Genomic DNA, 24,113 nt, shown 5'->3' on the forward strand with positions numbered 1-24,113 from the left:
GATGCAGCGGTTTTGATTTAGTGGGTCTGGTAAAGACACACTAAGTCAATGGGCGAGCGCTCTCCTACCAATGTTTGTACTCCACCTTCCCCAAAGGTGGAAGCTGTGTCAACAAGACAGCATCTCCTGCCAACATAGCGTGGTGTAGCTACTGCTGTAAGTTCACTTCAGGGTTCTTTGAACCACGGGCATATGAGTATTTAATTGGAAAATTGAGTGATCATGGTTGGAATCAGTGTCAGGGCACCTATTGGTTCCCGTGCCATTTCATCATGCCCCAGCCATCAGGTATAACACTAAATGAATTCATAGCTTATGGGGTGAAGATCAAAAGAGCCTTTGCTTTCTTTGTAAAATCAGTTCTCATGGCTTTGTATAACTTCCACTGGATGGTGAAGGATGAAGTTGCTATCTTGAATAATGAGCTTCTGTTGAAGAACTACTGTTGATTATTGTAATTCCTTGTATCTGTGTGTGAAACCCCCAACATTAAAAAGGTTCAATTAGTTCAGAGCACAGCATCCTATTAGCAGCAACTCATGCTACTGAGAGACGTTGCCTCTGACATTACTCCATTCTCTTCACAGGCACTGCATTGGCTGCTGATTAAATTCAAGATTTCAGTTCTCATCTTTGAAGACCCATGTTACCAGAGGGATTGTCTCACCCATGTTATCATGGCCTCCCATGACAGCAACACTCCAGGGAGACAACAGAGCTGCCAACCTCAGAGTGAAATTCCTGGGTGCAGGAGCTGGAGCTTTCTCAATACCTAGCCCACAAGCCTGACACTCACTCCCGGGTAAGATCAGAGCATCTGTGATTCTCAGTGCCTACAGAGCAAAAATGCAAACACCACTTCTTTGACAGGTATTCCTACAGTCTCACTACAAAAATAAGAGCCAGACAAAAAACAAACTAAGCTGAGTCCCTGCTGTCTGGCTCACAGAGAAAGAGAAATATAATATGGCATGCTTAATAACTCTGGAAAACACTTAGGCCCCAGTTCAGGAAAGTGAATACGCGTATTTAATTCTTATTACCTTCAATGGGATTTAAGCACATGGTTAAAGGTAAGCATGTGCTTGAGTGCCTTGCTGAACTGGGCCTTAGATGATGATATAGGCATCGTATAGAAACCTAGGTGGATGGAATTCAATTTTAGGTATTTTCAGGCTTAGGAGCTCTAGGCTTTATTTATGAATTAACTCCCTGATCTTTAAAAATATCCATGTAATTCACAAAAATATTATGGCTTTTGTCACTGACGTAATTTCCTATCAGCAGAGGGAATTACAGCTAAGGTTCTTTTTCTTCTCTTATTAAAGATTGTTCTTTGATCCAAAGGAGACGTTCTCATTTTTTTTCATCTCACTCCAACTTCCAACCCCTTTTTCTCCTTAAAGAATGAGCCCCAGGACTGCATTTGCATTTATAAAGAGTGTGTGAGGAAAAACCAGACTTCCTACATCATGTTTGGACTTAGGATTCATGGGCAGGTAGCTTTTATTTTAATATATATTTGACATGAGTGTATTATTCCTATTTGACATGAGTGTATTATTCCTTATAGCTCTATGAATAGAGCCCTTTATATCTTATTTTATTGTGCCTGGCACACATTTTATTACATAATAGAGTACTGTATCTTGATGCTTATTAATATCTTCTAAGAGAGTGAAGTTTTCACTGTCTTCAACTGTGTAAGGGAGGGAATAGTCTCTTTCCAGGTGCCTTTTAATGTGGTATTTATTGTTACCACATTTTTGGGCTCTTGTCTATTAAATGTGCTACTGAAGACTGGAATGAAGTCACTTACATATTTCCTCTGTGAACTCTGTTAAAGTACTAATGTTCATTTACTTAGGTGTCTTGCTTAGAGCAGGGTGCTGACAAGCTTCATGAATGGGAGAATGGCATCATTTAAAAAAAAATAACGTTAAATCCCTACGGAAGATCTGTTCCTTGGCATTTTGAAAGCAGCATAAAATGTTCCATTGGTCTGAAGCCAACCTTTTTTGATTTATGCTTTTTTAAACGTAAGAAACAATATGATAAAAACATACACAAACTTGGCGCCAGGCTTAAATAATCATTTTCTTGCAGTGTCAGATCTGGGTCATAAAAAAAAAAATTCTAAAAGATGACACAAATTTTATTTTGCTATCATATTCTGTGAGTGGTTTCCAAGAAATATTGTTTCATCACTGCAGGGAACCAGAACTTGCTAATACCAGAGCCAAGAAAAATTTTTGAAAATTGTTATTGTAATGTTTATCTAGTGAGATCATTATTTTTCCCTGGTGAAGCACAGGTGCAAAATCTAAATACACTGGTTTCAGTAGTACAATTTTCTAACCATTTCCTTTCTTTGCAGGCCTAACAAACGTAGCCTACTATTAACAGGATACCAAGGACCCCTTGGACTCTCATTTTCTTCACTCCACCATGGCAAAAACCCCAAAATCTTTCTGCCCTTGTAGAATTTATATTTTGTCTGGTCATATTTTTTTTTCAAGGCCCATTCAACCTAAATGATAGCATCTGCTGGGACTGGGGAAGCAGACATGCAGAATCCTCACAAATGGAAATGCCAGGGATGGATCAGATACCAGATGGTAAGAACGTTAACTCGTAATAGGGCTAGGAGGTTCTTTTGCCTTCATAAGAAGGAAGGCAGCACCCTCTAGCACTGAGCCTTTGCTACCACTATGATGACAGAAACTGCCAAACATAAATCAGAGTGATAACAGCCTCTGTTGGGGATTCAGACCCACGTTTTCTGGCATGGAAGATAAAATCTTTTCTTGGTTCTTAATTCAATCACATACCCAACTGGCAATCTTGCATATAAAATTGGGAATCCTGGGAGGCTGCTGGAATATGCAGATCAACAGAAGCTAATTAGCATTTACTCGCAGCCATCCTTAACTGATTGGCAGCACAGCTGTGGGGACCAACCAAAAGATGCTGGGTTGCATATTTGTAAGGCCACCTGCCACTTGGTGGAATCTAAAATTGTGTAAACTACCACTTCGTAATAACTCGGTGACCTTAGTTTTGAAGTAATACTGAATGGGTATATTTGGCTAAGTGTATAATTAGTGCTTATTTCACCTGACATGCAGCTCAGCAATAGACAGTGCAGCAGTACCTTCTTAATTTGGCATGTTGATGTCTTAATTAAGATTGACAACTTGTTAGAGAGGTGCTGTATTTCCGGTGCAGGCTGATACGTACCGAATAGCACCGACTTCACTACCAATATGAAACAAAGCACTTTTATGGCTTTATACACATTCCAGCCATTCAAGAAGGAACAAGCAAACATTGAAAGAAAAAGGTCTATTTCCTGTAAACGTTTGTGTAAGTACTTTATTGCCTTACACTCCGAATATAAATTGGGAGAGGATGCGGGAGGAAGAGAGATGAGGAGAAATCCCAGAAAATTAAAACATCAAAAAGCATGACAAAGAAAATAGAGGAGAGAGGCATATGTAGACAGAAGGAATTCCAGCATTGTGGTCTTACTTGGAACATAATGGTGAAGTGAAAATTATAACAATGATCTAGCCTAGGTTTTTTAAAGGAGAATGGTACTTTTTATGGGTAGGCAAAAAAGCAGGTTTGTAGACTGGTTGCCTCATCCCCTAACTGGAAAACAGAGCTGTCCATGTTTCAAGATGCTCATGCTGAAGCAAAGCAAAGAAGGTGAGAAAGATCCAACATGTCTGCATGTGATTAGCCAAATTTTTGACTGGTGTAAGTAAGTGCAATTCCATTGGCTTCAGTGTGGTGGCTTATACCAACAGAGAATTTGGTCTTAAATTCAGAGTAGACCAAGGAGGGTTGAAAGGGCAGGTATAAATGTATACAACGATGCCTGGAAGATTGCAGAGAGACGACATTTCATTCAGAACTGTTAATCTTAATGAAAATAAATTGACCATAGTAAAAATTATAATGTATAGTTTAGGCCAACTGGAAGAGCCAACAATGTGATGGGGAACAACAGAGGAGGCAGGTCTAAAAGACTTCATAAGAAAGCCAGTGAATAGTGAAAAGCAGCTGTTAGGAAACAATTCAGCTTCTTTGTATCTCATTATTAGTGATTAAAAGATACATTTGGATGCAGGCAGGAGTTTTAAGTTTTCATCTGCTGCTGGATCTTGTTTCTCGCTTGAGATCATGATGCTGTGTTGTGGAATCACCATCATATTCTTTATCAGAAAGAGAAGGAAAAAACCCTAAAATATCATTTGCATCCCTGTTCACTGAAGAGAAATTTTGGGGAAAGATGCCAAAGAGCAAATGCATATTTTACAGGGACAATGAAGAAATAATGTTCAGGACAAGCAAATTCATGTGCCCTAAGCTCCATACTGCTCTTTCTCTACTTGCATATCCAGAATCCTTGGAATCTAAAATTAACCAGAGATACCTGTAGAGTCTGGGCATCTCTACCAGAAGAATGAGTAGGGCCCTACCAAATTCATGGCCACGAAAAATGCATCACAGACCATAAAATCTGGTCCCCCCGATGTGAAATCTGGGCTTTTGAGTGCTTTTACCCTATGCTATACAGATTTAATGCGGGAGACCAGCGTTTCTCAAATTGAGGGTCCTGATCCAAAAGGGAGTTGCAGAGGGGTCACAAGTTTATTTTTGGGGGTCGTGGTATTGCCACTCTTACGTCTGTCCTGCCTTCAGAGCTGGGTGGCCAGAGAGTGGCGGGTGTTGGCCAGGTGCCCAGCTCTGAAGGCAGCACTCTGCCAACAGCAGTTCTGAAGTAAGAGTGGCAAAACCATACCACGCCACCCTTACTTCTGTGTTGCTGCCTTCAGAGCTGGGCAGCCAGAGAGCGGCGGCTGTTGGCCAAGTGCCCAGCTCTGAAGGCAGCAGCGCAGAAGTCAGGGTAGCAATACCATCCCATCCTTTCTTCTGCGCTGCTGCTGGCGGCGGCTGTGCTTTCAAAACTCAGCTCCTGATCAGCAGCCACTGCTCTCCAGATGTGCAGCTCCAAAGGCAGAGCCACTGCCAGCAGCAGCACAGAAGTAAGAATAGCAATACTGCAATTTCTGCAATAACTTTGTGACACCCCCCCACAACTCCTTTTTGGGTCAGGACCCCTAACATTACAACAATGTGAAATTTCAGATTTAAATAGCTGAAATAATGAAATTTATCATTTTTAAAATCAAATTACCATGAAATTGACCAAAATGGATCGGGAATTTGGTAGGATCCTAGTAATGAGGAGGGAATGGAGAAGGGTGCAGTGCACTTTGTCTCCTTTCCAATTCTTATATCTGTTGCTGTTATTGTCTTGCTGTTAAGGTTACATCCAGCCATACCACAGGACAGGTTCTCATCAATTTTCTCATCATGAACTTAGATGGGGTTACATCTGGTTAGTAGTTTACCAAGGAGCTGCCATGGGAAATAATGGTTGATAGTTTAATAGGTGGCATGCTTTATGTGGAGACAGTACTTAACCAGTGCCACAGTGTGGGGGTAAAGTGCTGTGCTACTGAAGGCCCTAAATAGAACAGAACTGGGATCATAAGAACCTGTGGCCATTAATGAACACAGATCTTTCACAACTCTAAGTCCAGTAGGTTAATGCAGTTTGCATATTAATTGTGTTCTGTTTATTCCCCCCGCTCTCCCAGTTTCAGTGGCATGCACTATTCTTCACTCCCTAAACCTAAACAGTTATACAGCATCTTTGCTCGCTGGTTTGCAGTTGTCATGCTCTGCACCAGGTTGGCTGCATTTCGGTGGGGTGTGTTTGTGTGAAGTTATTTCTGTGCATTCCATTTAAAAAGGACTTTGGGAATGAAGGTGCACTGAGAGATGCAAAGTGACCTGGCTGTATGAAGTAACACTGCATCCTTTTTTCTTGTAGTTTAAGTTTGAACATTTGACCCTTGAGCTGACAGTTGTTCCTAAGGAATATCACAAGATATTGAGACAGCAGCTTCCCCTCAAGCAGCAGATGCAGCAGCAGGAGCAATCAGATGCGCATAAGAGTGACATGGCATCAGGGCTGGCTTTAGGAAGTGCGGGGCCCAATTTGAACAAGTTTCGATGGGGCCCAGCAGGGATGACTTAAAAAAAAAAAAAGGGGGGTAAAAAAACCACGTGGGGCTTGTATTCACCAGGCGGTGCTCTGAGTCTTCGGCGGTGGTTTCTTCACTCGCTCCAGGTCTTCAGCGGCACTGAAGGACCTGATGCTGAAGTGCCTCCAAAGACCTGACGTGCCACCAGGTGAGTAAAAATTAAAAAGGTGCCTCTAGCCAGGGAAGGGATTCTCACTGGGTGCGGGGACCTCTTAGGCGCGGGGCCCGATTCGGGGGAATTGGTGGAATAGGCCTAAAGCCGGCCCTGCATGGCATGCTGTAGCAGTTAGTTGCCTTTCATAATATCCTTGTGATATGTACATTTATGGGTATTGGGGTTTTTGTGTGTGGGGGGGACATGCAAGACATTTCGCTGTTACAAAACTATTGTGCATTTCTGATATTGCACATGAACAGGTAACAATTTACCAGAAAATACCAAAATACCTTGGTGATTTTCATAAATCATAGAGGGAAATGACTTTTTAGGTCATTCCATCTATCTCCCTGCCACTGTATGAGTTAGTCCTATGAACCCCTTGATGATAATTGTTCTGAGCGCTCCTCAGTTGTCAGTATCTTTCTGCTAAAGTGGTAACCACAGTTGAAAACCAGAGGGAGAGGGAATTAACTTCCTGCTCTGTGCCGTGTCCTTTCTACAGCCATCTTGCATTTCAAACCATGCTTCATAGGCTCACTAAGTAATTGTTTCCCAGGTTCCTCCCTTCTACACTGAGTGTTTGTGTTTGTAGAATATTTTCCCTCAGATCTATCACACTGCACTTTAATTTTTGCACTCTGCTTCTAAGCACCTCTAAGTCCCTTTGCATTATTTCTCTGTGCTGAATGGTGTTTGAAGGTCCTCCCAGAAAAGTAGATTTGGGAATTTCATTAGTGTGCTGTTCTCTCCATGCTCTCTCGTTAAGATATTATATCAGACTAGACATGACCCTGCTGTTTCCCACGACTATATAGGTCAGCATCACCTCCATTTAAAAAACTCTGAAACTCAAGTTCAGACAGGAAGTGACTTCTCTCAGACACACTGTGGTTAAGTGGCACAGGCGTTGCCTTCAGTGTGAAGAGGCCTCTGTCCTAGTCAGGTTCTGAACGTATCCGTTAAGCTTTCTGAGCTTCAGTTTCTGACTCTGTAAATGGCAGTGATTACATAGATTCACTTATAAGTAAATGATAATTGTAAGGTGCAAAGTAGTCTGCCTAAAGGCCTTACCTCAGACTCAGGACTCATCGTGTCAACCACTAGATACAGAGAAACAGGCAATCCCTGTCTTGGAGTCTTTAGTCATGGGGCAGAATTTCCAAGCCACAAAGCCATTAAACAGACGAGACAAATGAAGGGTGGGAGAGAGGAAATATTATAATTCCTCCCAGAGGCCCCGGCCCAGCCTGCCAGATGGACTGCCTAAACTCCGGGACTTGCAGGGTTCTTGGCTCAAGGGAAGCAGGACATGCAGACTACTGTGGAGTTGAGCAGCCTTGGGCTCCCTAACTCCTGGGCTAGCTGGCTGCCTCAGCAGGCGGGGATTCAGAAACAGGGCTGACAGAGAGCTGGGGGCATGGAAGCCCTGACAGCATTAGCTGTGAGGCTCTGAGCTAGCCTGGACCCCTTAGCACTTCCAGGCTCCTAGCTCCATTTCAGCCCACCAGGCAGGATTTAATTTAAAAATTGTGGTAACAAAACATTTTTGATTTTTCAAAAGTAACTTTTTTTTAGATTTCTGTTCCAGAGAGAATCAGTTTTTTCCCCTTTGCATTCCAAATGGGATTGAAACACATTTTCAAAATACGAAAATGCTCTGCAAAATGGAAACTCCATTCTCTACCCAGCTCTGTTCTTGTGTTTGTGAAATAATGTGATTTGTGACTGTTACATTCTGTTAATCACCCTGTGTAATTGACAAGCTGATGAAATGCATGCTTGAGTTGTCACATTGCTTTAGGTGGGTAAAGACATCCTGTGTTCTGCTAAGCAGGTAGAAGGGGTAAAGTATCTGGTGACATTCAGATACATTACTGAAAATGCAGAATTCACCTGAAGGGTCACATCAGTGAATCTGACCCCCTCTGTTCCTAGCATTTTGTTAGAGCTTGTAAGAGTTAAAGACTGAAGGTGATCCTAACCAAAGTCTAATTTATCACAGGGCTGATGTGGATATTTTGTAGAAACCAGTTCCCTAAAGATATCTGATCTGGCAGATGGTATCACCTCAGCTTTAGGCCTTACTGATGTGATGACTGATGAAACCTGTTGCTGAAGAGGTTTTGATGTTCTTTGCCCATAAGTGTCTAATGATATGAAAAGGAAGGATCGTCATTTGAAATGAGGATGAGTGACACTTCCATACAGAGACCTTTACTTGGTCTGCTAAATGAATGTCTCCAGTAACTCAGTTAGTAGAGAGAACTGTTACTCAGGAATATGTTGTTCATGTATTTTAGCAGAGGACAACAGGACACAGACACAGGGGAGTATATCCCGGTATATTTTGCAGCTCATGTACTTTCACTGGAGCGTAGGAATTGCTCTATTGCCTCTAGCTGTTGGGTCATTCATATTATAATATGGACACCTTGTTAATAGACATGAGAACTGCATTATCTGAAAACCTCTAGTTCAGTTACAGATTATTGGGCTGGATGCAGGAATCGCCTCAGTTATGCAGGTCAGAATAGGTGGTCACAGTGGATACTTATGGCCCTAAAAAATCGATGAATCTATAAGACTCCCCACTTCCCACTAATGATGAAAGTAAGTCAATTCACAGAAGACTGCATGCTGGATTTTCATTTAATGGCAAACATCCATCCCTTGTAACTAGCTGAGATCCCAGGAGTTACGAGATGGTTCATGCATCAGGCAGACTATAGCAAACATCTTCATTAAGATTCATTCTGACCTGTGATGATGCCATTGATGGTTAATGTAATAATGGTTCCAGTTTAAAGTATTGGGTAGTGTCAATGGGAAATCTTTTTCGTAAATATTTTTCTTTTTTTTTTCTACCATGTAAAATAACAAAAAAGACTAATCTTAAAAATGCTGTTAATGACTGTAACCAAAATATTAACAGTAGTAAACAAGAATACATTTGCTCATAACTTGTCATATCAGTGTAATAAATTAAGCCAGGAACACATTAACATTTGACAGCTTAAACAATGCAGGAAAAAATACAAACCTCACAGGGACTACGTGAAGCATGTTGGCAGTTTAACAGACATTTTGAGATGCAGATACATATATCAACCTCTCTGAATTTAGTCTTGATAACTCCTTTTCCAGTGTGTGCCAAAACACTGCCATCCAAAGACTGAGTTCCAGATTTGTTTATCTGTGGTGGCGAAGGCAGATTCATGAGCCCCCTGAACCCATTTTACAGCAGACATGTGATTTTATCATACAACAGCAGAGACAGAAATTTCTTTCTAAATTAATGAATTTAGAGCATATAAAAATATCTTATTAAGAAAGATTTGCCTGGCCATCTAATACAAGGGACCATATCAAACCTGTTTCGGAGGACTCGACTGAATGAGTAGTCCTGCACAATTTGATATAAGTTTCATCCTTGTTTTCGTTCATGTTCCATCTGGTGCAGGGTAACAAATATTGGAAGTAAATCTTGTAACCGGAGCCATGTGAGCTGATGTGTAGCATCAAGATGGTGTGACATGCAAGCAACAAATGCATACATATGGATTTCTTTCTTTACCTTTTTGCATTATGTAAATCCTAGGACAAGTAGAGTGTTTACAAAGAAATATTGTGCCCTTACTCCACATAAGTCAAACTCCCTCCCTTTATATATTTCCTCTTTTGGACTTCTGCTGCTTTGTTTCTCCTTTTATTGTTTTTCTATTATGATTTTATGACTGAATATTTATAATTCTCTGCTAAGATCTGCTCACTTTCTCTGATGGTGGAGATTCTGTGAATAAATGTCACCACACTTAATAGATTGCATTTTGTATAGATTTTGCAATGGAGCAAAGTAATGGAGTTGAGCAGTTTCCTGTTGGAGGTTCCAGTTGATTAAGGCCAGAAGGGACCATTGTGATTGTCTAGTCTGACCTCCTGCACATTGCAGATCACAGAACCTCACCCACCCACTCCTGTAATAGACCCCTAACCTCTGACTGAGTTGCTGAAGTCCTCAAATCATGATTTAAAGACTTCAGGTTACAGAGAATCTACCATTTATACTAGCTTAAACCTGCAGGTGACCCATGCTGCAGAGGAAGGTGAAAATCCCCTAGGGTCTCTGCCAATTTGACCCAGAGGAAAAGTCCTTTATGGATAGATTTTTTTTGTTCAGTGTTTTGAAGATAGAAGGCTCAAGTGTCTGGCTAGCTATGGCTGCTTTCCGTCTCTTTGAAAGCACAACATGAATGCAAAGTTGGCTTGAGCAGCCAGTGGAAGAGTCTGTCAGTGAGAGAGAGTTCCTGGATAGCTGATAGTTATTGTAGGGGCTCTTCCACACTGCCCCTTCCAGTTGGAGGAAAACCAGGGAGTGGGCGGTGCACCTCCGAGCATTAGCAATCTGGCTGCAAGAATGGTCCCTGGGGCTGGCCATAGGCAACGGGGCATAAACTGGAACAGCCCTGAGGTGGTTCTAACTTATGCCAGGGCCAAACCTAGTTCTGATCAAGACTGGAGGTTTGTGAAGTCGCATTTCCTCCTCCGCCCTGAACTCCTGTGCTCAGTGGAGTTTGGACATAACCCAGTATTGAGACAGTAAACTGAAGAACAGCCCTAAATATTACTAATATTGTAGTGGGTCCTATGGCCGAATAACTCTCTCGCGTTCTAGAGTCCCAAAATGAAATGCTTACATTGAAATTTGGTGTAAAACATTAGATCGTTATGTGGTTCTTTTTGCCTTAGCAGGTGCCCTTGAACCAACTAATCCATTGGTTAGTGTTTGAAACACCATAGGAGTCGTACTACAACCAGCTATTTGTCATAAGTAATATTTTTCCAATGTTTCTTTGTACAATAGTTATTTGATTATGGTCGAGTAGCATTCTTCAGCGTCAAAATGTTAATAATAAAACTATCAAGACCTTTTCTAAATAAAATCCCAACTCAAGAACAATAAAATCTAAACCCAGCCAAAACAAGCTCGTATTTTCTACAGAAATCTGACTCCAGATAATTTTCTTCCAGCGTTTCATGCAGTAATGGGAAGTTGAGGCACTTGTGGATATAAAGAGGCGTTGTGGGGATCTGCTAGTTATTTGAAAACATAATAAATCTTCTGGATAGTTGGATAGAATTCTTGTTCTCTTGACACTTGGCAAAACAGACTTGAGTCCTGTTCATCGCTACCCCTCTAGGATAGAAATTCTGCCTGTGCTGCACGCAAGCTACCCAGGTGAAATGAAGCAGTGGTCTGATTTGGCTCACAGCAATGCATTGGACTCCAGTCTAGTTAGGTTAGTCTAGTTAGTTGTAAGAGAGGCCTGAACATCCACTAACTGATTTTTAAATTGCTTACAATGTCCAGCTTTATGGGATTTCACTAATCCTGGCTATCTTCATTATTTAATATGCGTATTACAGTAATGTCCAGAGACCTCAACCGAGATTGTGCTAGGCACTGTACAAATACATAATGACTGACATGCCCTGAAGAGTTAACTAAGTAAACAGAAAAAACAGGTGAAAAAAATGTGTGGGTTGGGGAAGGGGAGGAAGGATTATTATCTTTGTATTAAATGGGGAACTGAATCAGATAAGAGGGATTGAATCCACAGTTATATCAGGCATCTGTAGCAGAGGTAGGGATTTAACCTGGACCCCCACTTGAAGGCTTTAACCACAAGTTAAGGGCTTTTAAGGGTACTTTCCCAATATGTAGGTTAGGGAGGATGAAAGCAGCCTCTTATTTCTTATAACAAATATAAAATTTGCCATATCAGATCAGACCAAAGCTCTTTGTTAAGTGTGATATCATTCCACCAGCAATAACTTGCAATATTTTAGTAGAAACCAAACCTCCACATATTTTGTAACTTCTGACCTATTAATTATAATTTCTTTCTTAACACTTGGACTTGGATCACGTTACTCAATATTTTTACATATCTATATATGTGTTTTTGAAGCTGCTGGGTTTGGGTTATATCTTTTCCATATGCCTAACCCACACAATCCCATCAACACTTTCACACACTAGTCTAACACTCTATATTTGTGTGAAACTCACTGGAGGAAAAAAAACCCAACCTATTATTACTATTACTAAAAACTAATTTCTCATCACAATTATTAGTGTTTTCTTTAACACCACAAAATGCATCCAGTGCATTTGGATGTCTAACTTTTCCTCCATTGACTGAATGTAGATTTATGATTTATATTCAGAATTACCCCACTTCTACCACTACCTGCCCTTTTTTCCTTTTGGTTTGACAAAGCTCCCTTTACAAAAGTTAATCACTTTCTGTATAAGCAATTCCCTAATACATTTTATATTCTGTTGTTCATGGAAAATGACGTTCTGAAAGTTAATGTCCATTGCAATACCAGGTGTTAAGACAGAAGTAGGGAACAGAAGTGCTGACTGCATAAAGAAGTCTAATAATAGACAATTTGTTCACCTGGCACTGGGTGCGTTAGCATTTGAGATGAGCTCATTGTTGTCTAGCAATCAGCTTTTTGCTAGTCCGCGGGATAAAAGTATGGAAAATCCAGGTTGTGGAAATAAGGGCTTGCTAATATTAGAATTACATGATAGAATTAGAAAGCTACACATTAGCTTTTTTTAAAAAAAAGAGGAGAGACATGGGATTGTAATTATTTAGGTAAGTAATTAATAAAGTGACAATCATATATATTCATATATATAAATATACATATATGTCTTGCCAAAAAAACATACATAGATAAACATTTTAGATAGCTTTACAACTGGGTAAGCTGTTCAGTGCAAGCTATCACTCTGAAATGCAGCAAAAGCTCTCCCAGTCTCATTGAGAATGCAGCCTTTAGCCTGGGAAGCTCACCAGGAAAAACAGAGTTATTCAGTGTGTTCAAAATTGAATCACTGCTCCATGAACGTGTTCGTGCTCCACTGTGCAATGTAGTCACCAGGGCTTCAGAAACCACTGACAATAGTGAGAACACTTCCACCAGTTGACTCACCACTCAAAACTCCTTGTTCCCTGAGCTATATTGTGATGCAAAACTTTATGCAGCAGGTATCAGAGGGGTAGTCGTATTAGTCTGGATCTGTAAAAGCAGCAAAGAATCCTGTGGCACCTTATAGACTAACAGACGTTTTGGCGCATGAGCTTTCATGGGTGAATACCCACTTCTTTGGATGCATCTACAAAAGCTCATGCTCTAAAACGTCTGTTAGTCTATAAGGTGCCACAGGATTCTTTGCTGCTTTTGTGCAGCAGGGTGATTAGGAAAAGGGGAAGCATGGATTAAGTACCAGGAAACACTCTTAAGCAACAATTATTTGGTTGAAGACACAACCTTGAGTGTTGTTTGAGCCTCCTCCTTAGTTGGTGAGGTGATGACACACCAGAAAGGAGAATCTGAAAGTGAGGGGGGAAGCAGGAGCTGGTGTTTGGCTGGGCAGTTTCTGGGGCTCTTGATGCATTGGTAGTTGGAATGTGATGGGGAAAGAGAGGCTACCACAGCTGAGCACCACCCATCCACTTCCTGTCTCTAAACAAATCCTACTCCTGCAGCCAACTTCCCTCTGGCTGAGGAAGAGGGGAAGGGTTCTATCATAACCTAGTCCCAGATTTGGACCTTAGCATCCAAAATATGGGGGTTAGCCTGAAAACCTCCAAGCTTAGTTACCAGCTTGGACCTGTTAAAGCTGCCACCACCCAAAAAATTAGAGTGTTTTGGGGCACTCTGGTCCCCCCAAAAACCTTCCCTGGGGACCCCAAGACCCAAATTCCTTGAGTCTCACAACAAAGGGGAATAAACCATTTCCCTTCCCTTCTCCCTTCCAGGTATTCCCTCCCAGGGTTCCTGGAGAGATAAACAGAAGCAAACTCCGTGAATCTAAACAGAGGGATTCCACCCTCCCCGTTTCCAGCCTTGGAAAACAGAAGTACCGAGAGCTAATCTCTCTTCCCCCCTCACCCAGAGGGAATGCAAAGTCAGGCTAGTAAATCTAACACACACAGATTCCCCCCTTACTTCTTCCTCCCACCAATTCCCTGGTGAGCACAGACTCAATTCCCTGGAGTTCCCCACTAAAGAAAAATTCCAACAGGTCTTAAAAAGAAAGCTTTATGTAAAAAGAAAGAAAAATACATAAAAATGGTCTCTCTGTATTAAGGTGACAAATACAGGGTCAATTGCTTAAAAGGAATATGAATAAACAGCCTTATTAAAAAAGAATACAATTCAAAACACTCCAGCAATTATACACATGTAACTACAAAAAAACAAACCTATCTTTTTGTACTTACAACTGGGAAACAGAAGATTAGAAAGCAGGAAATAGAGAAATCCTTCCCATAGCCAAGAGGGAGATAGGCACAAGACCAAGAACAAAGGACTCACACACAAACTTCCCTCCACCCAGATTTGAAAAAGTCTTGTTTCCTGATTGGTCCTCTGGTCAGGTGTTTCAGATTACTTCTTTCCAGGTGAAAGAGACGTTAACCCTTAGCTATCTGTTTATGACAGGTTCACACCAGCTCCTTCTAGGAAAGAGAGAGAAATGAATGTTTATACTTGGTATTTAAAACAAGTCTTTAAAATTTTCTACAATTCAGCAAATTGCGCTATAATTTCGTGTGTTTTGTGGAAGAACCCTCTGATCTAATTTTTTTTATGTCCACACACATTCTCCATTCTGGTGAAGTAGAGATGATAGCTTTTATAGGAATGGGGGTGGGAGTTCTAAAAGTGTGCCCCTACTCAACTATGTAAGCTGTGCCTGCAATTTTGTTTGACTTGCTATGGGGTTATGAATATCCATGTATTTATTTCCTGTAGCTATAATGTCAGACCTATGATGACAACCACCAGATTTGGTGAGCTCTCCATCCTGTCTTGTTGTACTTTAACTGCTGCTAAAATCCAATATTTATTTTACCAAGACAGTCCAACTTTACAACTCAGTTTTTAATCAATAGTTTTAATGTCTCAGGTTTATAGGTGCAATTAGTGGGAAGTAACAATCTTCTGTTTAATTCCACCTAAGCTTTATCACATTTGTCATGTGCCATTGGTCCTGGACTGCCATGTGTACATTGAGCTTATCCCCAAACTAAGAATGAATTAATGTTTGAGTGTTAGTGAACATGTGTTCTTCAGAAATAACAGAAAAAATGAAAGTCTGTCAGTCACGTTTCAGTCAAAGGGCTAGTCTAACTTCCATGCAATCGCTCAACTGCCAGATTTGTTAGCATAAGCATTAACAATGGAAATCTGATTCTAAGAGTTACACTTATCCAATGAGGGAACAGAGAGACACCATATGTCAATGTACGTCCAGTAAAAACACATCAAGATCAGAATACCAAATGCTTGTAATGAACGGCTTGCAGTTGAGCTATCGACCAAAAATTATTCATGATAATTCTTTACTGTACCACATTTCAAATAACAAATATTTTGGAGAAATTAATAATCTGTTGGTGTTCAAGTCACAAATAGATAACGAGCTGAAATTTGTTGAATAGGGCCCTAATCCTCCAGTGATGACCCTTATGCAGGCATGGAGCTCCATTGAAGTCAGTGCCCATAGATATGTCATTGTAGGCTTGGGGTCAAATAATTAGTTGCTCAATATCAGACAACATTTTTAATCTTCCATTAATTCTTTCTGCATAAATGCCTGTTGGAATTCCGAGCAATGGTATCTCAAGAGAGACTAATCCAGAACAGCAGATCAGGTTGCTTTTCCATGTAAAACTCCTCTCAGATCCCAACCCTACAGAATATTATTGCAATTACATAATATACAGATAACCAAGTGCTTTAAAATGCTAATTACAATATATGATGCCTAACTCTGAGGTTATTTTGTTTATGATGGAATAGAATGGGAAAGCAGAGTTATCCGTTCTCATTATCATCAGAATGTTCTTTTTTTCCTGTTCTTATCCAAGTAATGTATCTCTCCGATCAAAGGAAGTCAATCCATCTAAACAGCATAATTTCTAACAGAAGCTTTTTCTAAAGACAAGGATTCTTTTTTGTCCACTTTCCCACCACAGATTCTGAATGGATTGAAGGATAAAACTATCTTAAAGGAATACATGCTAAGCCCTTTGGGTTTTTCCATTTGAAACCATATATTGGAATTGTTATAGCCTGTAATGCTTTCAACCCTGCTCACCGTAAGCAGAAATGCATTCTCATTAATCAAAGGAGAAGCTGAGTAAAGTGGTACGAGCTGTAGTCCCATTCAAGAAAATTAAAAGGCAGTATGATTATTAAAAGGCAGTTCTGCTAAATGTTTTCTGATGGAGAATTGGGACATGCTATACAGTGTCCAGTGACTTTGCCAAAAATATGACACCAGGAGACGCAATAAATGAATGTATAAATAGGAATTTGTTCCAAAGGGGGTAGTCATAAATCACTAAGCAAGGTACAAAATGTTTCCTTTTTGGTGATGCTTAAAATGTGATCTGCCTTCAATTAAAAAAAAACAGATTTTTTTTTTAGTTACATTAAAATGATATCAAAACTGGAAGCATAATTTTTCACCTGGGTGAAATGCGAAGCAGGATGTAACCTCCATACTAAACATCAGCCCAGATAACAAGCTTTGCAAAAGGGGGAGATTTGTTGAAGAATGCAAACCAGCAGTTTGTTGGACTAAGTTATTAATCATATAACATTTAGGAATCTCTGAGATGGTGAAGTTCTGGCCTTGTATCAGCGATGCACTCTAATAAATTGGATTACATCAATAGGAATAGTTATTGCATTTGCTTAAGGTCCTGGGGGAGAGGAGTCCTGTGTTTTTTCATCACTGTTTAGATCTAGAAAGACTTTTTCCTTCATGAAGCAATTGGTTTTAAAACCAAACACTGGTCTTATAATTTGTGGACATCTGCCTGCAGAATTGAGGCCTTCCTTCTCTTTAGGACTCATGTGGCTTTGCTGTCTGTTCTCTTTCTAAAGGGTTAATCCATCAACCTATGTTTCCTGAGGGGGCTTCTCCATCAGTAGGTGCATGAGGCTAGGAAGCTGCAGTAGCAACTACTTAGAAGCTGAAGTCAGGAAAGTTTGAAATGGACATAATATGTAAATTAACAGGCAGTAAGTAACCACTGGAATTTATCAGGGGAAGTTGGTGGATTCTCCATCACTTGGAGTCTTTTGAATAAGATAAGATACTTTTCCAAAAGGTGTGATCTTGCTCAATCATTAGTTATTGGGCTCGATGCAGTATTCAGTGGGTGAGTCTGTGGCCTATTCTACACTGGAGGTAAATTAGATTATCATAATGGTTTTTCCTGGCCTTAAAAGGTGTTAATACCCCCATCCATGGGGCCCTTCATAACATCCCCTGTCATGCGGATGCTGGCCTCGAGCTCCCCAGTGTCAGCTTCTTCCATAAATGTCAACCTTGCTTCCTCCTTTCATGCTTCTGTTAATTCATAAAGCCACAACACTCTCTCCTTCAAATCCCTCCTCAGATCCAATTTCTACTGCAACAACTCCAATAAATCAGCCATCCAGTTGCGGCTAGGTTGAGGGACAGGCTTGGCTGGTGATATGTATCTGATTTTTTTATATAGTTTTTCAACCATTGAGCTTTGCAATAACTATCTCTTATCTATCCATGTGATATTAGTTTTATGACCCTCAACTGCCTATTCCCCTTCCTTCCTATTGTTTGTCATGCTCACTTTTGTCCTGTTTCAAATTAAATTGTAAATTCATCTAGGGATGGACTGTGTCCTGCATCTCTTGGTACAGTTCCTAACACCATGGGGTCCAGATCCTAATTTAGGTCTTTGGACTCTACCACAATTCCCCAGGGTCATCGTAGACTCAGCCTGGATAGGGAAGGAGCAGTAACATATTGCAGTGTCCCATTAGGCCACAAAGAATTCTCCTAAGCCATGCAGGGGCATGGAAGGAGCGTCACCCACTCCTCTCATCCCTGCCCTGTCATTGGGGTCAAGTAATTGTAGTGGAGACGCCCCTCCCCCACCTGACAACTCAGAAGGATTTGAGACAAAGGGAGCAAAGCCTCCTGACTCGCCTACAGGATTAGGAGAGAATGAGGCCACACGAATGGCAGGCTAAGTCCCCCAATCCTTTCACAAGTCCACAAGTGAGAGGAGGAGGAAGACAGTTTTAGGAGAGGAGGTGCCGCTAGTGCCTTCCTGGGCTGGGAGGGAGAAGAAGAGCAGTGATGTCATGGAGACCAGTCTCCTAGTCCTGTCATCCTTCCACAAGCCCAAGAGGAGGTAATGTGGTCCTGGCGTAGGGCCAAGAGGGAGAAGAGGAGCCCCTTTCTTGGTTCCTGCTCAGAAGTGCTTGCTATCAGCAGCCATCCCCTAGGGACTCAGTGACTACTGTAGTAATTTTTAACTTAAAAATGGGAAATGGATTCAAAATAAATTTGTTGAGTGTTCATTACATCTGAGCTGCAATCCAAGTTTCACATAGGAATGGGCTTTTACAGATTTACAAATTCCTGTTATCAGGAATTTAATATGGGAAAGGCAGACTCAGCGCATAGGTCACAGGCATATTATTCTGAATCCAAATTGTTGGTTTCTTCACTGGGTCCCTAAACTGATAATATGTACTTTGTGATTCAGTCACTCAAGATGCTTAGAAAATGTTGGTGACTGTACAGATCTGAAACATTTTTAAAACTAATCTCTCATTCTCATCCAGCACAGGTGATTCGGTCCCATCTCTTCTGCAGATGAGAAGTTAGCCTGGTTGCTGAGCTGGCTGGTGGAAGGACATCGTGAGAGAGGCCAAGATTTCCAAAAGCGAGAGTGGAAGTGGAAACAGTTGCAGGGTTAGGGGCTTACAGGGTATTTTTGTTCAACGTGGCCTTCAGATTGACCAACACATGGTAATAAACAATTACTGACAATGTTGCCATTCTTCTGCTGTTATAGTGTTTTGAATCTATATGACATAGGAAAAATAACCAAATGCATTGTCAGACTTTTCTTCTGCTAATGCTGGTAGAACTGTGCATATAACCAGTGCCCCAGGCACTGAATACATAACATCTGTGGCTCAGCAGCTAACTCTTCTGTGTAGGTATGTGAATCTCATCCAGTCCTGGCATATCTTCTGTCTCATTAATATCTGTATGGTTGACCTGCTTCCTTGCCAGAGATCATTCCATCAGTAACTAATCAGCTTTCCAATGACTGGTTAGTCACTCTATAAAAATCAAGAAATCTGTCACCACTGTTTCCTTTCTCCCACTTATTTTTGTGTACTACACACTTTCATCCATACCATTAAAACTCATCAAATAAGCATCTGTGAGATAATGGCTGCAACACATTTTATGATACATTTCCAATAAACGAAGAGGTTTCTTTTTCCCAATTATTCACCTAGTTTAAAGTGGGGAAAATAATTCAAAATATTTTGTTTGAAAAATGTTGCCTCTATTTTCATGAATACTCACAAATTATTTGTCCAGCTCTATAAACATCAACAAAAATAATCATAGAAGACAAAAGAAAAAGAGCTGTTAGATAGCTCTTCCTGTTCACTCCAAGACCCCTCAAAGAGAAGTGTTATCTAACTGATGGCAGTTCATCAAATAGCTATGTAAGCAGAGTCAGGATGAGCTCTACCCTGACTTCTGGTGGTGAATTATGGGGAGTGTGGAAAGGAATTTTAGGTATTTGCATTGACACACCCACCTCACCTAGCATAGCCCATGGCAGCCTAGGATGGTTATTTTTACAGCTTTGGGATCCTCAATTTCTTTGTTATTGGGGCAGGAGGAATAAAGTGTTGTCACCCTGATTATGTGAATGAGGAACTATGAGACTGCTTTATGCCAGAGATGTCTCAATATCAATTAAGTAGCTCTTGCTAGACAAGAAACATGGGTGCCAAAACCCATTGAAATGAGAGAGGTTGGGGACTGGTGTGTGTACGTGATGGTATGGGGCCCTTTTGAGGGCCTGGAACACTAATTGCACATCTTCCTCTCTCCACTGTTGAAGAGTAGAGCTAATTTTGATTCCATTAGGACTCCATCTAGAGGCTGCTGAGCTGAATTCATGTTGGCCAATGGTGCACCAGCACCAGGGCTCCCCTTCTACAAGCTGAAATCACTAAAAGAGCTAAGCTTATTGAGCTGAGATCACTGAGTGCTGTGTTAACTAGTAGGGGAGCCTGAAGACCTATTGCTAAGCGGCTGGCAGAGTGGAGCAGTTTGCAGCATGTTGGAGCAGCCCATGGAACAGTGAGCGGAGTGGAGCGGTTTGCGGGGACGGCTGGAGGGAGCGGCTGGTGTAGTGGAGCTGTTCGTGGTGAAGGCTATAGCAGAACTCCACGGAGAGGCAGAGCAGTTTGCCCTGGCCCACGTAAGGTGCCCCTTAACACCCAGTGTGTGCCCCCCTCCCATTTCCACCCAGGCTGGGGGGGCAAAACTCTGCAGATAAACTTTTGACTCTGGGGTGGCACTGACCAGAGACTTTCGGGTTGTTGGACTTTGGGGTGATTGGACTTAAGACCCTAAGGGGGAAAGGACATTGCCAAACGTACTTGGAGGTAGGTTTTTGCTTATGGTTTGTGTTATAATCCTGTTTGTGGTGTTTCTCCAATGTGATGCTGCATTGTTTCCCTCCTTTATTAAAAGGATTTTGCTACACTCAGACTCCGTGCTTGCGAGTGGGGAAGTATTGCCTCCTAGAGGTGCCCAGGGGGAGGGGTTATGTAATTGTCCCAGGTCACTGGGAGGGGGCTTGAGCCAGTTTTGCATTGCATTATTGAAACGGAACCCCCTGGATACTGAACCCGGCCCTTGCTGCTGCCAACTCAGAGGGGCAGAAGGGTTACAGCTATAAATAATATATAAATAAAACAGAAAATATTGATATGAAAATTCTGGAATTAACAAGACAGGCTCTGTATCATGGCTCAGTAATTGCTCTTTATTGCTTACCAGTCCCATCCCTTGTTTGTACATTACAGGCCAAGGACCATAGGCATTTGCAGACCCTGCGCTCAGAAAACTGCTCCTTCCTCCAGTGCTAATCTCCTTAAAATGGGTAGGGAGTATGGAATCAGCCCTACATTTACTCCTCCCTCCACAGTGGCCAATGGAGCTGGCTGAGTATGGAAAAGGGAGCACACTTCATCATCCCAAGGGATGATGCAGTTTGTGCCTTCCCCTTGGAATTCTGGAAGGTGTCATGACTCCTAATGTGCTCTCTTGGCCCTGTTTTCATTCCCACCTGCCAGGCTCTTGGCTAAACGGGCTGCAATCCATGCCTGTATAGTTTGAGCTTTGGGGCGCAGGGGCATTGTTTTTATACCTGCCGGTAAAGTGTCTACCTATCATAGAGATGTTATCAAAATGAATAATCCATAATCATTATGCATTCAATCTTCTGCCAATGCAGGACTGTTCCATACAATACATTGTCTAGTATTTTATCCAGTCTAATTTTGTGCCAAGTCAAAGGAATTCTTCCACTTTCCTTTTGAGAATCTTCTACAGCCTAATACATCTCAATGTCAGAAAGGTTTTCATGATATTCCATCTCAGTGTTCCTTGTCTATCTCATCCCATTAATCTCAGTCTGCCCCTTTGAACGTTTTCTCTCTTCATCCCCAAATGCCTTTAAGTCCACTTTATTATGTTAATGGGTAAACAAGAATATGGCTGTGTGCTTTGCCTGCCTTGATTTGAATCTTGCATTGAGCTTTAATTAACAGGATTTAAGCCAATTATTTTGGCAGCTGTTTCATTGTCCAGAAATCCAGCTCTCTCGTTCTATAGCTTTTCTCAGAGAAAGGGAGTTATTAATCCTTCAGAAGTTGCCAGGGATTCGCTCCTTTGCATCTCAGGATGAGTGAAATGACTTGTCTAACATTAGAATCCACTCTGTACACTTGTTTCAAATTTAAGTGGAACTCTTTGGGTTTTTTTAGAGTAACATTTTACCTTGTTATCTTTATATTCTCATCTTTCTTTGTACTTCTGGGTTCTGTCTGGGAGCAGAAGTTAGAGCTGCAAAATCTGGTCCTGATCCTGTTAACACTCATGAATGTGGTTATCTTTATGTGCACAAGTAGTTTCATTGCAGTAAATACAGCTCCATTTGTATTAAGTGAAGTACGCGTGTTTCCAAGGCATTGAGTCTTGTAGAAGGGTGGGACCAGGGCTCAACCCTCCCTGAGAACGGAGGGGAGTCACACCGGCTCACCAAACTCTGTCGGCCCGGGTCCTGCCCTTTGCTTCTGGGCTGAGCGGCAATGCATGGTCACTTGGGGCTCCGGCCTCCTGCGGCAAGGCAGAGCAACACCACACAGTTAATTAGGAGCTCAAGCCTTCGGCTGCAAGCCTGAGCAACAGTATACAGTCAGTTAGGAGCTCAGGCCCTTTGTCTCAGGGCTGAGCAGCAATAGACAATCACTTAGGAGCTCAGGCCTTCTACTGCAAGGCTGAGCAGCAATACACACTTAGCTGGGAGCTCAAGCCCTCCGCTGCAGGGCTGTGCAACAACATACAGTTAGGCAGGGGCTCAGACCTTCTGCTGCAGGCCTGAGCAACAATACACAGTTAATTAGGGGCCCAGCCCTAGGTTTGGGCGGTGCACCAAACGCATGGCAAAGCTCATGGCCCTCTGCTGCAGGGCTGAGCAAACAAACAGTCTAGAAGCCCAGGCCCTGGGGCAGGGCGGGGCAATAAGCAGTTCAGGTGTATAAAGCCCAGGCCCTGGGGCAGGGCGGGGCAATAAGCAGTTCAGGTGTATAAAGCCCAGGCCCTGGCTCAGGGCGGGGCAGCAAGTGATTCAGGGCTCAGGCCTTTCAGGAGGGCTGAGCAAACAACCAGTCTGCGTGGCCTCCTCAGGCCAGGGGGAGGGGGAGTCTGCCATCCTTGGAAGGGTGGCAGGGGGAACGCAGGCCCTCCCACTCCACTGCGTTCCAGCCCGGGGCCTTAGCAGTGGCAAGGATTCGCTGCTGTCAATGGGGATCCTGGCTGCAACACACTGACATAGGCTCAGGTATGTCATTAGCCTGACTGGGGTCGGCTACCCCTGGGCCACTTCCAAGCTCCCCCTCAGTGGGTACCTGCCAGCCACTGGCGCCGTCCGGTGGGTCCCAGAGCATGGGTTCCTCAGGATACCAGGCGTCGGGAACGCCCGGCCATTCCTCTGTGTACCGGGTGTGGGGTGGCTCATGCGGCTCCTCTAGATGCCGGGCGTCAGGAAGTGCAGGCAGCTGCTCCGGGTACCGTGCACGGGGCAGGTCAGGCCAGCGCTCCTCCGGGTACCGCGCACAGGGCAGGTCAGGCCAGCGCTCCTCCGGGTACCGCGCACGGGGCAGGTCAGGCCAGCGCTCCTCCGGGTACCGCGCACGGGGCAGGTCAGGCCAGCGCTCCTCCGGGTACCGCGCACGGGGCAGGCTGGGTCCGGCGGGAGCTCGGGCACCAGTGTCTGTCCTCTCCGGCAGCCTCCTCCTAACTGAGCGCCGGGGGCGGGCTTTTATACTTCCTGTCCCACCCCTTGACTTCTGGGGGGCGGGGACAGGTGGGGTGGCTCCGCCCATTGCCACGCCTGTTCTGGCTTGTCCCTCTCAGGCGCGGCAGGGAGTGAGGCCTCCTCACTACAAGTCTACAGAAGGAAGACCTGTCTTTGCAGTGTATCCCAGTCTGACCTAAATCAGAAAACACTGGGAATCTCATGAGAAGGACTTTTGCATTAGATTTCAGTACGTGCAGTCTGATGTTGAGTGGCAATCTTCTGAATCGTTTGAAGTTTGCCCGTCTCTATGACTTATAATAGCCAGGGATGTTTATTTTA

The 24,113-nt window shown here is 42.6% G+C and overlaps 1 long non-coding RNA gene across 1 annotated transcript; it reads left to right on the forward strand.

Moving 5' to 3' along the window:
* The first annotated feature begins 611 nt into the window (after nucleotides 1-611).
* LOC115656876 lies at nucleotides 612-19,183 on the forward strand. The gene is made up of 3 exons (XR_004001774.1): nucleotides 612-802; nucleotides 2,520-2,618; nucleotides 18,994-19,183. It is a non-coding gene; the product is annotated as an uncharacterized LOC115656876 (long non-coding RNA).
* The last annotated feature ends 4,930 nt before the right edge of the window (nucleotides 19,184-24,113 follow it).

This window comes from Gopherus evgoodei, chromosome 8 (assembly GCF_007399415.2).
Source record: "Gopherus evgoodei ecotype Sinaloan lineage chromosome 8, rGopEvg1_v1.p, whole genome shotgun sequence".
Lineage (NCBI taxonomy): Eukaryota > Metazoa > Chordata > Testudines > Testudinidae > Gopherus > Gopherus evgoodei.